The sequence below is a fragment of the Macaca nemestrina genome, chromosome 11 (genome assembly GCF_043159975.1).
Source record: "Macaca nemestrina isolate mMacNem1 chromosome 11, mMacNem.hap1, whole genome shotgun sequence".
Taxonomy (NCBI): domain Eukaryota; kingdom Metazoa; phylum Chordata; class Mammalia; order Primates; family Cercopithecidae; genus Macaca; species Macaca nemestrina.
This window is the reverse complement of record NC_092135.1, coordinates 11,589,126-11,601,119: the sequence shown is the minus strand read 5'-3', so window position 1 is coordinate 11,601,119 and position 11,994 is coordinate 11,589,126.

Genomic DNA, 11,994 nt, shown 5'->3' with positions numbered 1-11,994 from the left:
GGGACAAATAACCTTTAACTTGTTCCATTTACAAAGGCATAGTTTGAATCCAGCCATCCTTTTAAACTGGTGAATTTTACTTGTCTTGTGGCCAAAATTATAAAATCAATACTATAAAGATTTTGTGTCTATCTGTATCTTTACATGTATGTGTATATGTCTGTCCATAGACTGTCTACATGAGTATCAAATTTACTTATAAATAAATGAGTACTCATAAGTAAATAAGCTCAAATGCTTTTCAAGTCCACATGACTTTAATAATCTTCAGCAAATAAAGAGTTTCAATACTGTTGGTAAAATAAAATAGAAGTGCCTTCAGATATTAATTTAGACATTTTTGCCTGGGTTTCTATTATAAACTTTCCAGAAGGTTTATCATATCTCTGCTAGATGTTTTTTTCAATCCCCTGGGTTTACCAGGAGCTACTTTTGATCTTCTGTCTTCTGTCTATAAGGGGACAGATGGATTTGGGACCTTTGCCCATAGACACTCAGCTGAGACCCTAGAAAATAAGGCCAGACAAAAATGTGGGTTGTACTAACAAAATTTCCTTTTTTTTTTTTTTTAGCTGTCTCCCCTTATGTGTCCTTGGTTAAGTCATAACCTTCATTACAGCTTACTGGCTTTGGTAAGTCACTTAAAAGGTAACTTTTGTTTAAAACAAAAGAAGTCCAAAAGTCACAAATATCAGCTGTGTGTCCCAGCTAAAATCTGATAATAAAATATTTAAAAGGAATTTTTTAAAAGAGCTCAGTAGTCAAAAGTTTACTTAAAAGTTTACCTTCAAAGGGCAAAAGGGAAAATTTCCCTTGACCCCTACAGTTAGGCACAGCTAGTAGGACCAAAGCTCTGCTCTTCTGGAAGCCACAGTTAAGGGAATCCAAGGCCTGAGTAGCCCTCTGGAAGTTCACTGAACAATCAACTCACAAAGTACAAGTTAATTGCAGAAAGGCATGCAAAATTTATTAACATATTTACAGAGAACCACAGAGTGATTGCCTACTCCCCAAGAGAGTACAGAGGCTTATATATCATCTTGAGGTTACAGAAAGAGTGGGGACTCAGAACATAGCCAAAACCAGGTTTTGGTGGTAAATCAGATGATAGTGGCAAGACAGGATGTAAGAGGGAGAGAAGAGGAGGCTTGGCTAGCAAAGTGGTCATGTTATGTGGATGAAACCTCACAGGAATTTCTATGGAAACAAAAGAAAAACAAAGGTTAATGGTTAGAACAAACTATAGTCTATAGTTTTATCTATCATTTTTCCTTCAATTGAAAACAACTTTTAAAGTGCTCTAATTAGATAAAATTACTTTCCCTTCAACAAAAAACCACACTTTCATGCTTTAATAAGCTCACCAAGAAATTTAGCAAGTATCAAAAATATCATAGAAGCAGCAGTTTTATGATCTCCAAGTTGAAGGTCTCTAGTCTCAGAGACCTCCACATTTCTAGTCTAAACCTGTCTGACCAATACACCCAGGCAAAGAATGTCTAAATTAAATTGTAAAGATATTTTTATTTTATTTTACCAAAAATTTGAAAACTCTATTTACCACAGGTTACTACAGTCACATGAACTTGAAAAGTATTTGTGCTAGTTATTTAATTTATGAGTGCTCACTCATCTTTAAGTTAATTTGGTATCATGTGTAGATAATATATAAACATATGTATAGACATATACATGTATGTAGACACAACATGTAACATACACATGCACACATGTATGTATTTTAAAACCAAAGAGATAAAGGAGTTTAATGTAAAAGAGAGTAGTGCTTTAGGCTTGAGAGAAATTTGTCCATTTATAACATATGAAGTTTCATGAGATAAAACAGAGATTCCTTCCAAAAAGAGGAGTCTATGTCACCTTTTCTGTTTTCCTTCAGGAACCTCAAGCTATTAGAAACTGTTTTGTGTCCCCTCATGTGGCATCAAAGGTGGCAAGAGGGAGGGACAGACAGAAGTAAATAGAAAAACAGACATGGGCAGTACATAGAGTTAACAGGGATTTAAGAAGAAAAGAATTCAGTCAACTAAGAAGTTTCTACAGAGAGAGAACAGAAGCCTTTAAACAATATGTATGTATATATGTATACATATGCAGCCTAAATACCAGTTTTAATTACATAAACTTTTTATTATTGAGCTCTTTTAAAAAATCCTTTTTAATATTTTATTATGAGATTTTAGCTGGGACATACAGCTGATGTTAATAGCTTTTGAACTTTTTTAAAAACAAAGTTACCTAAGTGACTTCCCAAAGCCACTAAACCTTAATGAAGGTTATGACTTAACCAATGATACACAAGGTGTATCTAAAGAAGTGTGAAGCAGTCCTTACAAGATCCAGAACCACCCTAAAGACAACTCAAAAAAAAAAAAAAAGGAAAATTTTGTTAGTACAACCCATATTTCTTTCTGACTATATTTTTTAGGGTCTCAGCTGAGTGTCTACAGACCAAGGCCCCAAATCCCTGTATTCCTTTACAGACAGAAGACAGGAGATCAAAAGCTGTCCAAGGAAAGGGAAAGGATCAATAACAAATGAGTACCCCAAAAGCCAAGAATCACACAAATACCAAACCAAATTTTATAAATGTTTCTTCTCCTGGGCTAAAGAACTTAAATTTGCAGGGACTGGTGCTCTGGCTGGGAATTAAACCCAGGCTGCAGCAGTGAAAGTGCTGATCCCTAGTCACTAGATCACAAGCTGGAATGGCATTTAATGTTGATACCATAGGGAATCCAAAGCAGGAAGTTTGAGGATCCAAAGGATTTTTAACTTTGTTTTTGGTCAGATTTTTGCTGTCTCATTTAGTAAAGAGAATTTTTAAGGCTAGCCATGACCCCATTTTGTGTCTTTCCCTTGTTTGGATCTTATCAATTGTTTAGAATAAAAGATCTCTAAAATTTCTTTTTAAACTTAAGAGTCTTTCTAATTCAAAAGATCCATCTTTTGGGCACTGATTAATTTTCAACGGTGTATTTATTCCAAAAGCAACTCAATCCAATATGCTTTTCAGAGAGGAAGCAATCCTCCTGCTCCCCAAAAAATTCACTCCCATGAATAGGCTGAGATAGCAAAAAACTCTTGCTGCCACAGATGGTTAAGAATAGTGTTTGCCTCCAGTAACCCACAAATTTGTGGAGGGTTCACCAGTCACAGACTCTGTGACACTGTGTAGGTCCTCCTGGGACTGGACTTTCCCCACAATAAGGGTTGGTTGAGACAACAAAAGCCACTTATGGGTGGGACTTAAGACAAATTCTCCCAAGAGCTTGACATACTCACAGCAAAAAGTCTCAGGTCCGGCCGGGCACGGTGGCTCACACTTGTACTCCCAGCACTCTGGGAGGCCAAGGCAAGCAGATCACCTGAGGTCAGGAGTTTGAGACCAGCCTGGCCAATATGGCAAAACTCCATCTCTACTAAAAATACAAAAAAGTTAGCCAGGCGTGGTGGCGGGCACCTGTAATCCCAGCTATTCAGGAGGCTGAGGAAGGAGAATCGCTTGAACCCGGGAGGCAGAGGTTGCAGTGAGCCGAGATCACACCACTGCACTCCAGCCTGGGCAACTCCGCCTCAAAAAAAAAAAAAAAAAAAAAAAAAGTCTCAGGTTCTCAGCCATTTTCAGGCTGGCCCCCTGAGAGGACCCAAAAATTATGCCCCCCGGGATGGCAGAGACCAAGAGAGAGTGCTCCCACGTGGCCACAAGTCAAGCTTTCAAGGATATAAACAAGATGAGAGGGGACTTTATCTGGTAGTCCTCTTTATGACAACACAGAAAGACAAAAACAAAGACTCTTTCTGGGGAAAAGGGATCAAATGATATGAATATTCATACCACAAAGTACCAAAAAGTACACTAGACCAAGACTAGTCACACAAAGACTTTTCTCTCTCCAATAAAAATTTTGCAGAGGAAACAACGATTTTTACTGTCTGCTTGACCTAATTGCACAGAGAGAGAAGCTGGGAGCCAGACTGGTAAGAAATTCTGATCCTTACACCTGCTGATCAGGTTCTGGATTCCCTTCACTATGGCTTCCAGAAGAGCAAAGCGACTTTGATGATTCTCCTCACAGAGCCAGACTGTTGGGGCCAAGGAAAACATTCCCCTTTACCCTCAGAAGGATCACTGAAAAATCAACTCACAAAAAAGCAGATTAATTGGAGAAAACACATACAAATTTATTTAATGAGTATACATAGGAACCTTTAGAATGAAGACCCAAGCTACCAGGGAAATTGTCCACTTTTATGCTCAGGTTCAGTATGGACAGCCGTGTAGAAATATGATTGGACAAAAAGGATCTGAACTCACGTTAACAGACTGAGTGGAAATGCCCAGCAAGGCCTATCTACATAGATTCTTCTGGGCCTCTCTGAGCAGCATTCCTTCCTCCTGGGTACAGGGCAGAGAGTCCTCTCCAGAATGGAGGTCCTATGACCTACAGTCAAACGAGGTCAGATGGTTTCTTTTTTTTTTTTTTGAGACGGAGTCTTGCTCTGTCACCAGGCTGGAGTGCAACGGCACGATCTCGGCTCACTGCAACCTCCACCTCCCGGGTTCAAGCGATTCCCCAGCCTCAGCCTCCCATACCTGGGATTGCAGGCACCTGCCATCACGCCCAGCTAATTTTTTTTTTTTTTTCTGTATTTTAGTAGAGACGGGGTTTCACCTTGTTGGCCAGGATGGTCTCAATCTCCTGACCTCGTGAACCATCCGCCTCGGCCTCCCAAAGTGCTGGGATTACAGGGGTGAGCCACCGTGCCCAGCCGAAGTCAGATGATTTCTTTATGGCCAGTTTTTATACAGAAAGGCAGAGGAAAAGTTAGAGTAATATTTTTTGGTTTTGTGGTTGGCTTTGGGGAAAAGGGGTTCTGGTTTCTATGATCTGCACTAGGGAAAAGGACCAGTTTCAGTGGCTGGCCTTTGGAGAGAACAGGACTGAGAGAAAGGTGGGCAAGAGAAGGTCAGAGAAAAACTTTTGCTTCTGAGGCCTTCATTTTGGGCTATTGTTTTCTGAGTCTCAAAATCATGTATATTCCAAAATAGCCATAAAAGAGGAACTGAAATGTTCCCAACACACAGAAATGGTAAATACTCAAGGTAATGGACACCCCAAAGACCCTGACTTGATCATTACGTGGTCTAAGTATGTCACAAAATGTCACCCGTACTCCATAAATATGTACAAATATTATGTATCAATAAAAACAAAATCAGAACAAAACAGAATAAGGAATCCTTTCTCTGCGTCTTTGAGATATATGCAAATCTTTTTAAAACCTAAACAAGCCTCTTGCCAGTTTGCATCCCAGGAATGTCTTTCTTGGAGGCCTTAGATCCATCTCACTGAAATGTGAACACCCAGGAGATGATCCCCTGTCTTCCTGTCTCTATGGGGGTTTAGCCTAGGCATTTGGCTCCTCGTTGTGATTTCCTGCTTCTTACAATTAGGAAATCCGTAATATTTTCTTTTTCTATTTGATAAAGACAATTACATGTTTATAAAAGGTTATATCTGCCTGGCCATATAAAAGGGTGAGGTTTCTGTCTGTCTTGGCAAACTCCTGTGGATTGCCAGTGATGCACATCACAGTCTGGCTTGATGCTTCTTCCATCACAAAATAGTTTCATTGTTTTCCTCATTTTGTGGAGCAGATTCACCAGGTTGACAGAAGATCTTACTTTTAATTACTTTTCCAATTATGACTTATGTTTCTTTGCATTTTTCCAACAGCAATAAACACTTGTTGGAGAACTAACTTTCAGTGGATGAGTATTTACTGAACGCCCGTCCCAGGTGCTATGCTAAGACGATAGAGACCTGAGGAAATTGCCTTTGCCAGCCCCGGACCCACATAAAGCCAGGATGCTATGATAGCACCCCTCCCAGGAGGCCCAGAAAGATGACTGAGGCTGGTATTAAAGAATTAAGAGACTTGCGTAATCACGTATTTAGCAAACCTATTGGATGACTGACACTAGCAACTGCAGAATGTATGGTGGATGATATTGCAAATTGTGATAAATTCTATGATAGCATATAATAAGGGACCAGGCCAAGCCGGGAGGATTAATGCATTAGCTTGAGTCATATCCGCTGTCATTTTTGCAGGTCAAATACATTTGAATATCAACAATGTTGTAAGATCCAAGTTAATGGACATCTGTTGGTTTTGCTGTCCAGACTTCATTCCCCCTTCTTCTGGGATAAGAACATCCTTTCCCCCAATCTCAGACCATGTAACTTGGGTGGGGCTTTCTCCATGAGCAACCCCAAGAGTCAGCACATGACCCTGAATAAAGAGCTTTACCCCATCCCTCAACCAACTAACCACAGTGATTTCTTCAGAGATGGGCACAGGACTCAACGTGGACCAATAGGAGTGGCATCAACAAAACCTATGTGTTGGTATTATGATCAAGCTAAAAGGAAGATGGTAGCCTTTTCCACAGCATGAGGAGATCCTGGCTGAGAATGAAGCCAACTTGGCTGGGGAGAACCAAGAGATGGTGTGGGACAAAATCCTGATACCATCATGTGGCACCTAGATGCAGCTGTGACTGACGCTTCTCTCTCTCTTCCCACCCACACCCTCACCCCCTTCCCATATGTTTTGACTGTTTAAATCAATTTCCATAACTTGTAACTGAAAGAGCCCTGACTTATACTTAGGGAAGACTTTCTAGTGAAGTGATCTTTGAGCTGAAGCAGCTGATTTGGGGCCAGGAGTGAGGGTAGGGGGTGGTGAGGGGGAAGGAGAGCTCTGGGAAGGAAGTGAGAAATTGGCTACCCCTGTGTGTCTGGGTCTAAGGTCTTCACCACATGACTGCACAAGTGCAATGAACTTGCTCTGCCCCTTTGGGGTTTTGCATAAACCAAACAAAACGATCTGTCCTCTCCTGAATGTCAGCTTTACTGGGAGCTGAGCTAATGTATTATTGATGAGCCGTAAATAATGGGACAAGCGTGATTTCCTATTCTGAAGTACAAAGGTATAACACTAACATTTTAATGAGGTTACTATGGCCCAGGCTCACTGTTTACACTCTGGAAAGGTGGACTGGCTTTCTCAGGAAAGCAGGCTTTTCTTTACTTTTCTTAGTTGTCTCCTCCATTTGTCAGCATCCTTTTGAATATTTATATGAATTATTATAATTAACACAGATCGAATAAAAGAGAGCAAATAAGAACCATGCCTGAAAGACATGGTTACTAGTCTTCCCAAGGCCTTATTTTCACTGGTTGGAGCAAAGAAAGGTCAGGTGCACCCCCACCTCCCAGAGACTCCCCACATTTCTGCCTGATAAGGCCTTTGAAATAAAGACAAGAATGTTGACATCAGACAAATCTAGTTTCAGTAGTCCTGACTCACACTGGCTTAAACAGCAATTAAGTTGTTTCTTGACTCACATAACGAGAGTGCAGACACAGAGCCTGTTTTCAGGGTGGACTCATGCATGGACCAGCCTCTGTTTGCCTACGGTTCTCTTGGCTCTGCCCTCCTTGGAGTTGGATAACATCAAGATGGTGGCCAGGTGGCTACAGCAGTTCTGCAGCCTCGCATCCACAATTACCCCCAGAAGAACAGAGACTGTGGTATTCGCTCAAAATGTTGACACTTGGTTGGGTGCAGTGTGGCTCACACCTGTAATCTCAGCACTTTGAGAGGCCAAGGCGGGCTGATCACCTGAGGTCAGGAGTTCGAGATCCGCCTGGCCAACATGGTGAAACCCCATCTCTACCCAAAATATAAAAATTAGCTGGTGTGGCAGCACACACCTATAGTCCCAGCTACTTGGGAAGCTGAGGTAGGAAAATCATTTGAACCAGGGAGACAGAGGTTGCAATGAGCCAAGATCGTGCCACTGCACTCCAGCCTGGGCAACAGAGACTCTGTCTCAAAAATAAATAAAAAAATAAATAAAAGATGTTGACACTCCTCCATCCAAAGTTAGAGTCCATGTTTCCTCTTCTTAGACCTAGGTGGGCATTCATAACTGCCTCAACTAATGGATGAGGTGGATGTGATGCTCCATGACTGACTTCCAAGGCTAGGTCATAAAAGGAAATACAGCTTAAGCCTGGCTTTCTCCTGGGACACTTTTCTTTGGGACCTGTGGTCAGGTTGTGAGGAAGTCTGGCCACATATGACTATGTTGGCCAAGAGCCTCGTCAGGCCCCCAGCTGACAGCTTTAGGATCAACCACCAGATGAAGCTGTGGGTAGTCAGAATACGCCACCCCAGAATACCCTTTTTGGCATATTTCAAGTTGATTATTTAGAGAACTGCAGAAAGGAATAGTTTTGAAAGCTGTCCTTTTGTAAAGGAAATTTATATCTATCTACGATAGTAAAGTAAATAGCAGATACAAGCAAAGGTTTTTCTCTGAAGCCTCTTTACCTGCCCAAAGATGGATGAAGGTCTGATATCTTCCCAAGACAGAGATTACCACTGGCAATCACCTATTCTTTTGATGGCTGTTACCTGAGAGACCTTATCTGCACAATAAGATAACCTTTGCTCACAGTGCATTTCCTCCTCTCACCCTCCCATAGTTTGTCACCAGCATCTCCCAGGAACATTTAATTCTCTTTTTATAACTCAAAATACTATATAAGCTTCTAGACTTCATTGGGTTATTGGATACTCACCTTCTTGTGATACCTCTGTGCATGTAAATAAATGGGCATGCTTTTTCTCCCCTTAATTTATTTCCTGTTTATTTCAGACCCAAACCTTCAGAGGGGCGAGGGAAAAATTTCCTTTGCCCCTATGATGACTTTAGATGATTCTATCTTCCAGCTTTCACGTCTTCCACCTGGCGCCCCAAACATCCATGGAGCAGAAACAAACCATCTCTGCTGTGTCTTGTCTAAATTTCTATCCCAGAAAAAAAATAAGAAAAAATAAAGAATTATAGTTGTTTCAAATCACTAAGTTTTGGAGTAATATGTTATGGAGCAATAGATAATAAACACAACATAATTTTTAATTCTGCAAAGTAAAACCTATGAACAGCACAGTCAAATGACAAACTGGGAAAAAATTTTGCAACAGTTATCACAAAACAAAAGATGAATGTTTCCAATATATAAAGAGCTCCAACAACTCAATAAGAAAAAGACCAACAGCCAAATGGAAAAATGAGTAAGGGACATGGCTTTACAGAAAAGAAAACACAAATGTCTCCTAAACATATGAAAATATGCTCACCTTCACTCATCATTAGAGAAATGCAAAATAAAACCTCGCTGAAATACTATTTTTTACCATCAGATTGAGAAAAATATAAAGGTTTTATAATATACTCAGTGAGGCTGTAAAGAAACAAACACTCCTATGCATTACAAATAGGAGTAGAAATTAATACAACACCCATGGAAGACAATTTAGCAATAGTTATCAATATTACAAATGCACAGATTTTTCGACTTAGCAATTCAACTTTGGAAACTTTTGCTTCAGATATACTCATATGTATATGAATGGATGTATATATGTGTCTGTAGAAGTGATGTGCACATCTATAAAAATAAGTAAAACATTGCTTATAAAAGCAAAAGTTCAGGAACAACCTAATATCCAACAATGGGGGACTAGTTAAAGAAATATGGAATATTATGTGGTCATAAAAAAGAATGAGGAGGTACTTCATGTACAGGTATGGCATAATCATTTGGATATATTTTTAAGTGAAGAAAAGGGAGTCACAAAAGTAAGCAATTTGGGTTTTTTAAACAATGGGTAAGCCAGGCACAGTGGCTCACACCTGTAATCCCAGCACTTTGGGAGGCCGAGGTGGGCTTCCCTCAACACTTGAGCCCAGGAGTTCCAGACCAGCCTGGGCAACATAGCCAAACCTCATCTCTACAAAAAGTATAAAAAATTAGGCAGGCATGGTGGTGCATGCCTGTGGTTCCAGCTACTCAAAAGGCTGAAGCCAGAGAATCACCTGAGCCTGGGAAGTCAAGGCTGCAGTGAGCCATGATCGCACCATTGCACTCCAGCCTGGGTAATAAAGAAGACTTTGTCTCAAAAATATACAAATAAAATAAACAAGGGATAAACTTCTTACAAATACAAGCATACACACAATTGCTTTGATATGTATAATATATTCCTATAAAGATAAATTCAAATCTGGTAACATGAGTTACCTGCGGGAAAGAGAACTTGATGGCAAAAGGCAGAGGAAGGAGAGAGATTTTTTACTTCTTGAATTTTGAACCACATGACTATATTACCCATATTCCAAAGATATATATAATTTAAACTTTAGAAATCACTTGGTATAACTCATTAATGAGTTAATTTTACAAATATTTTTGAGGTCCCAGGATGTGCCAGGTAGTGTGCAAGGCACTGCATACACTGTGGTGAACTAGTCAGCCTTCACTGAACTTACAGTCCAAGAAGACAGATGTCAAAGAGGTAAACCCAGCAGCTATGGCCTGAATGTGTCCCCCAAAATTCCTTTGTTGAAACCTAACCCGCAACGTGATGGCATTCAGAAGTTGAGCCTTTTGGAACATGTTAGATTATGAAGGCGAAGCCCTCGTGAATGGGCTGACTGAAACAGGCCTAAGTGAACTGGGCTTATGAAACAGGCCTAAGAGCTCATTTACCCCTTTCACCACGTGAGGACACAGCCAGAAGTCTCCATCTATGAACCAGAAAGTGGTCCCTCAGCAGACACTAAAAGTGCTGGTGCCTTGATCTTGGACTTGCCAGCCTGCAGAACCATGAGAAATACATTTCTGTTGTTTGTAAGGAACCCCGTCTAAAGGATTTTCCTATAGTAGCCAGAATAGACTAAGACAGCTATGAAGGGAAAGAACACAGTACTGGAAACAGCACCAAGGTGCAGGACCCGATATAGAAAGAAGGGCAGGAAAGCCCCCTCTGAGGAAGAAACCCTTAGGCTGAGTAGGAATCAGCCAAGTTTCTCGTTATTTATTGCTACAGAATAACCTACTATCCCAAAACTCAAAGGAATGAAACAACATCATTTTATTATATCTCACAAATTCTGGTGTCAAGAATTCAGGTAGGATGCCACTGGGCAGTTAAAGCAGTCATAGAACCACCTGGACTCAAGAGGAGGGGACAGAGACCCCGCCTCTTCTTGGGAGCAGTGCCAAAGAATTTGCAGCCAGCTTTCACTCTCTATACCAGGCAAAGGGGAGGTGGGGGAACATAATGAAGCAGGGTGAGGAGGAGACGAAGCAAGGGGCCAGCAGCTAGGTCCTACAAAGACCTAAAAGAGTGTAAAGGATTTTTTTGCCAGCCACGGTGGCTTGCACTTATATTCCTAGCATACTGGGAAGCTAAGGCAGGAGGATCACTTGAGTCCAGGAGTTCAAGACCAGCCTGGGTAACATAGTGAGACCCTGTCTGTACAAAAAGTTAAAAAAAATTAGCCAGGCATGGTGTCATGCACCTATAGTCCTAGCTATTCTGGGAGGCTCACCTGAGCCCAGGAGTTCAAGGCTGCAGTGAGCTATGATGGTGCCACTGCACTCCAGCCTGGGCAACAGAGCAAGACCCTGTTTCTGTGGGGGAAAAAATAAGAGTGTTAAGGAAGTTGAATTTTATCTTCTGTACAATTTGAAACCACCAAAGAGTTTTAGGCAAGGAAATTAATGACTCTCCCTATACTACTGAGGCTTATAGCTTCCATGCCTTTTATCACACTTGTCTCATTGCACTCATACGGCAGATGCTGTGACACCTTTGTGTTCTGCTCATTGTAAACTCTAAGTGAAATAAATGTGGACCACATAAATAAATTGATTACATAATTGATTATCTAATACAGCTATAATTGTAAGGCTCCATCAGTTTAATGATTCTCAAACTTTAATGTGCCTATGAATCTCCTGGGGAATCTTATTAAAATGCAGGCTTTGTTCCAGTAGCCTGAACCAAATTCTGGGAGAGCCCAAAACTCTGCATTCCTAACAAGCT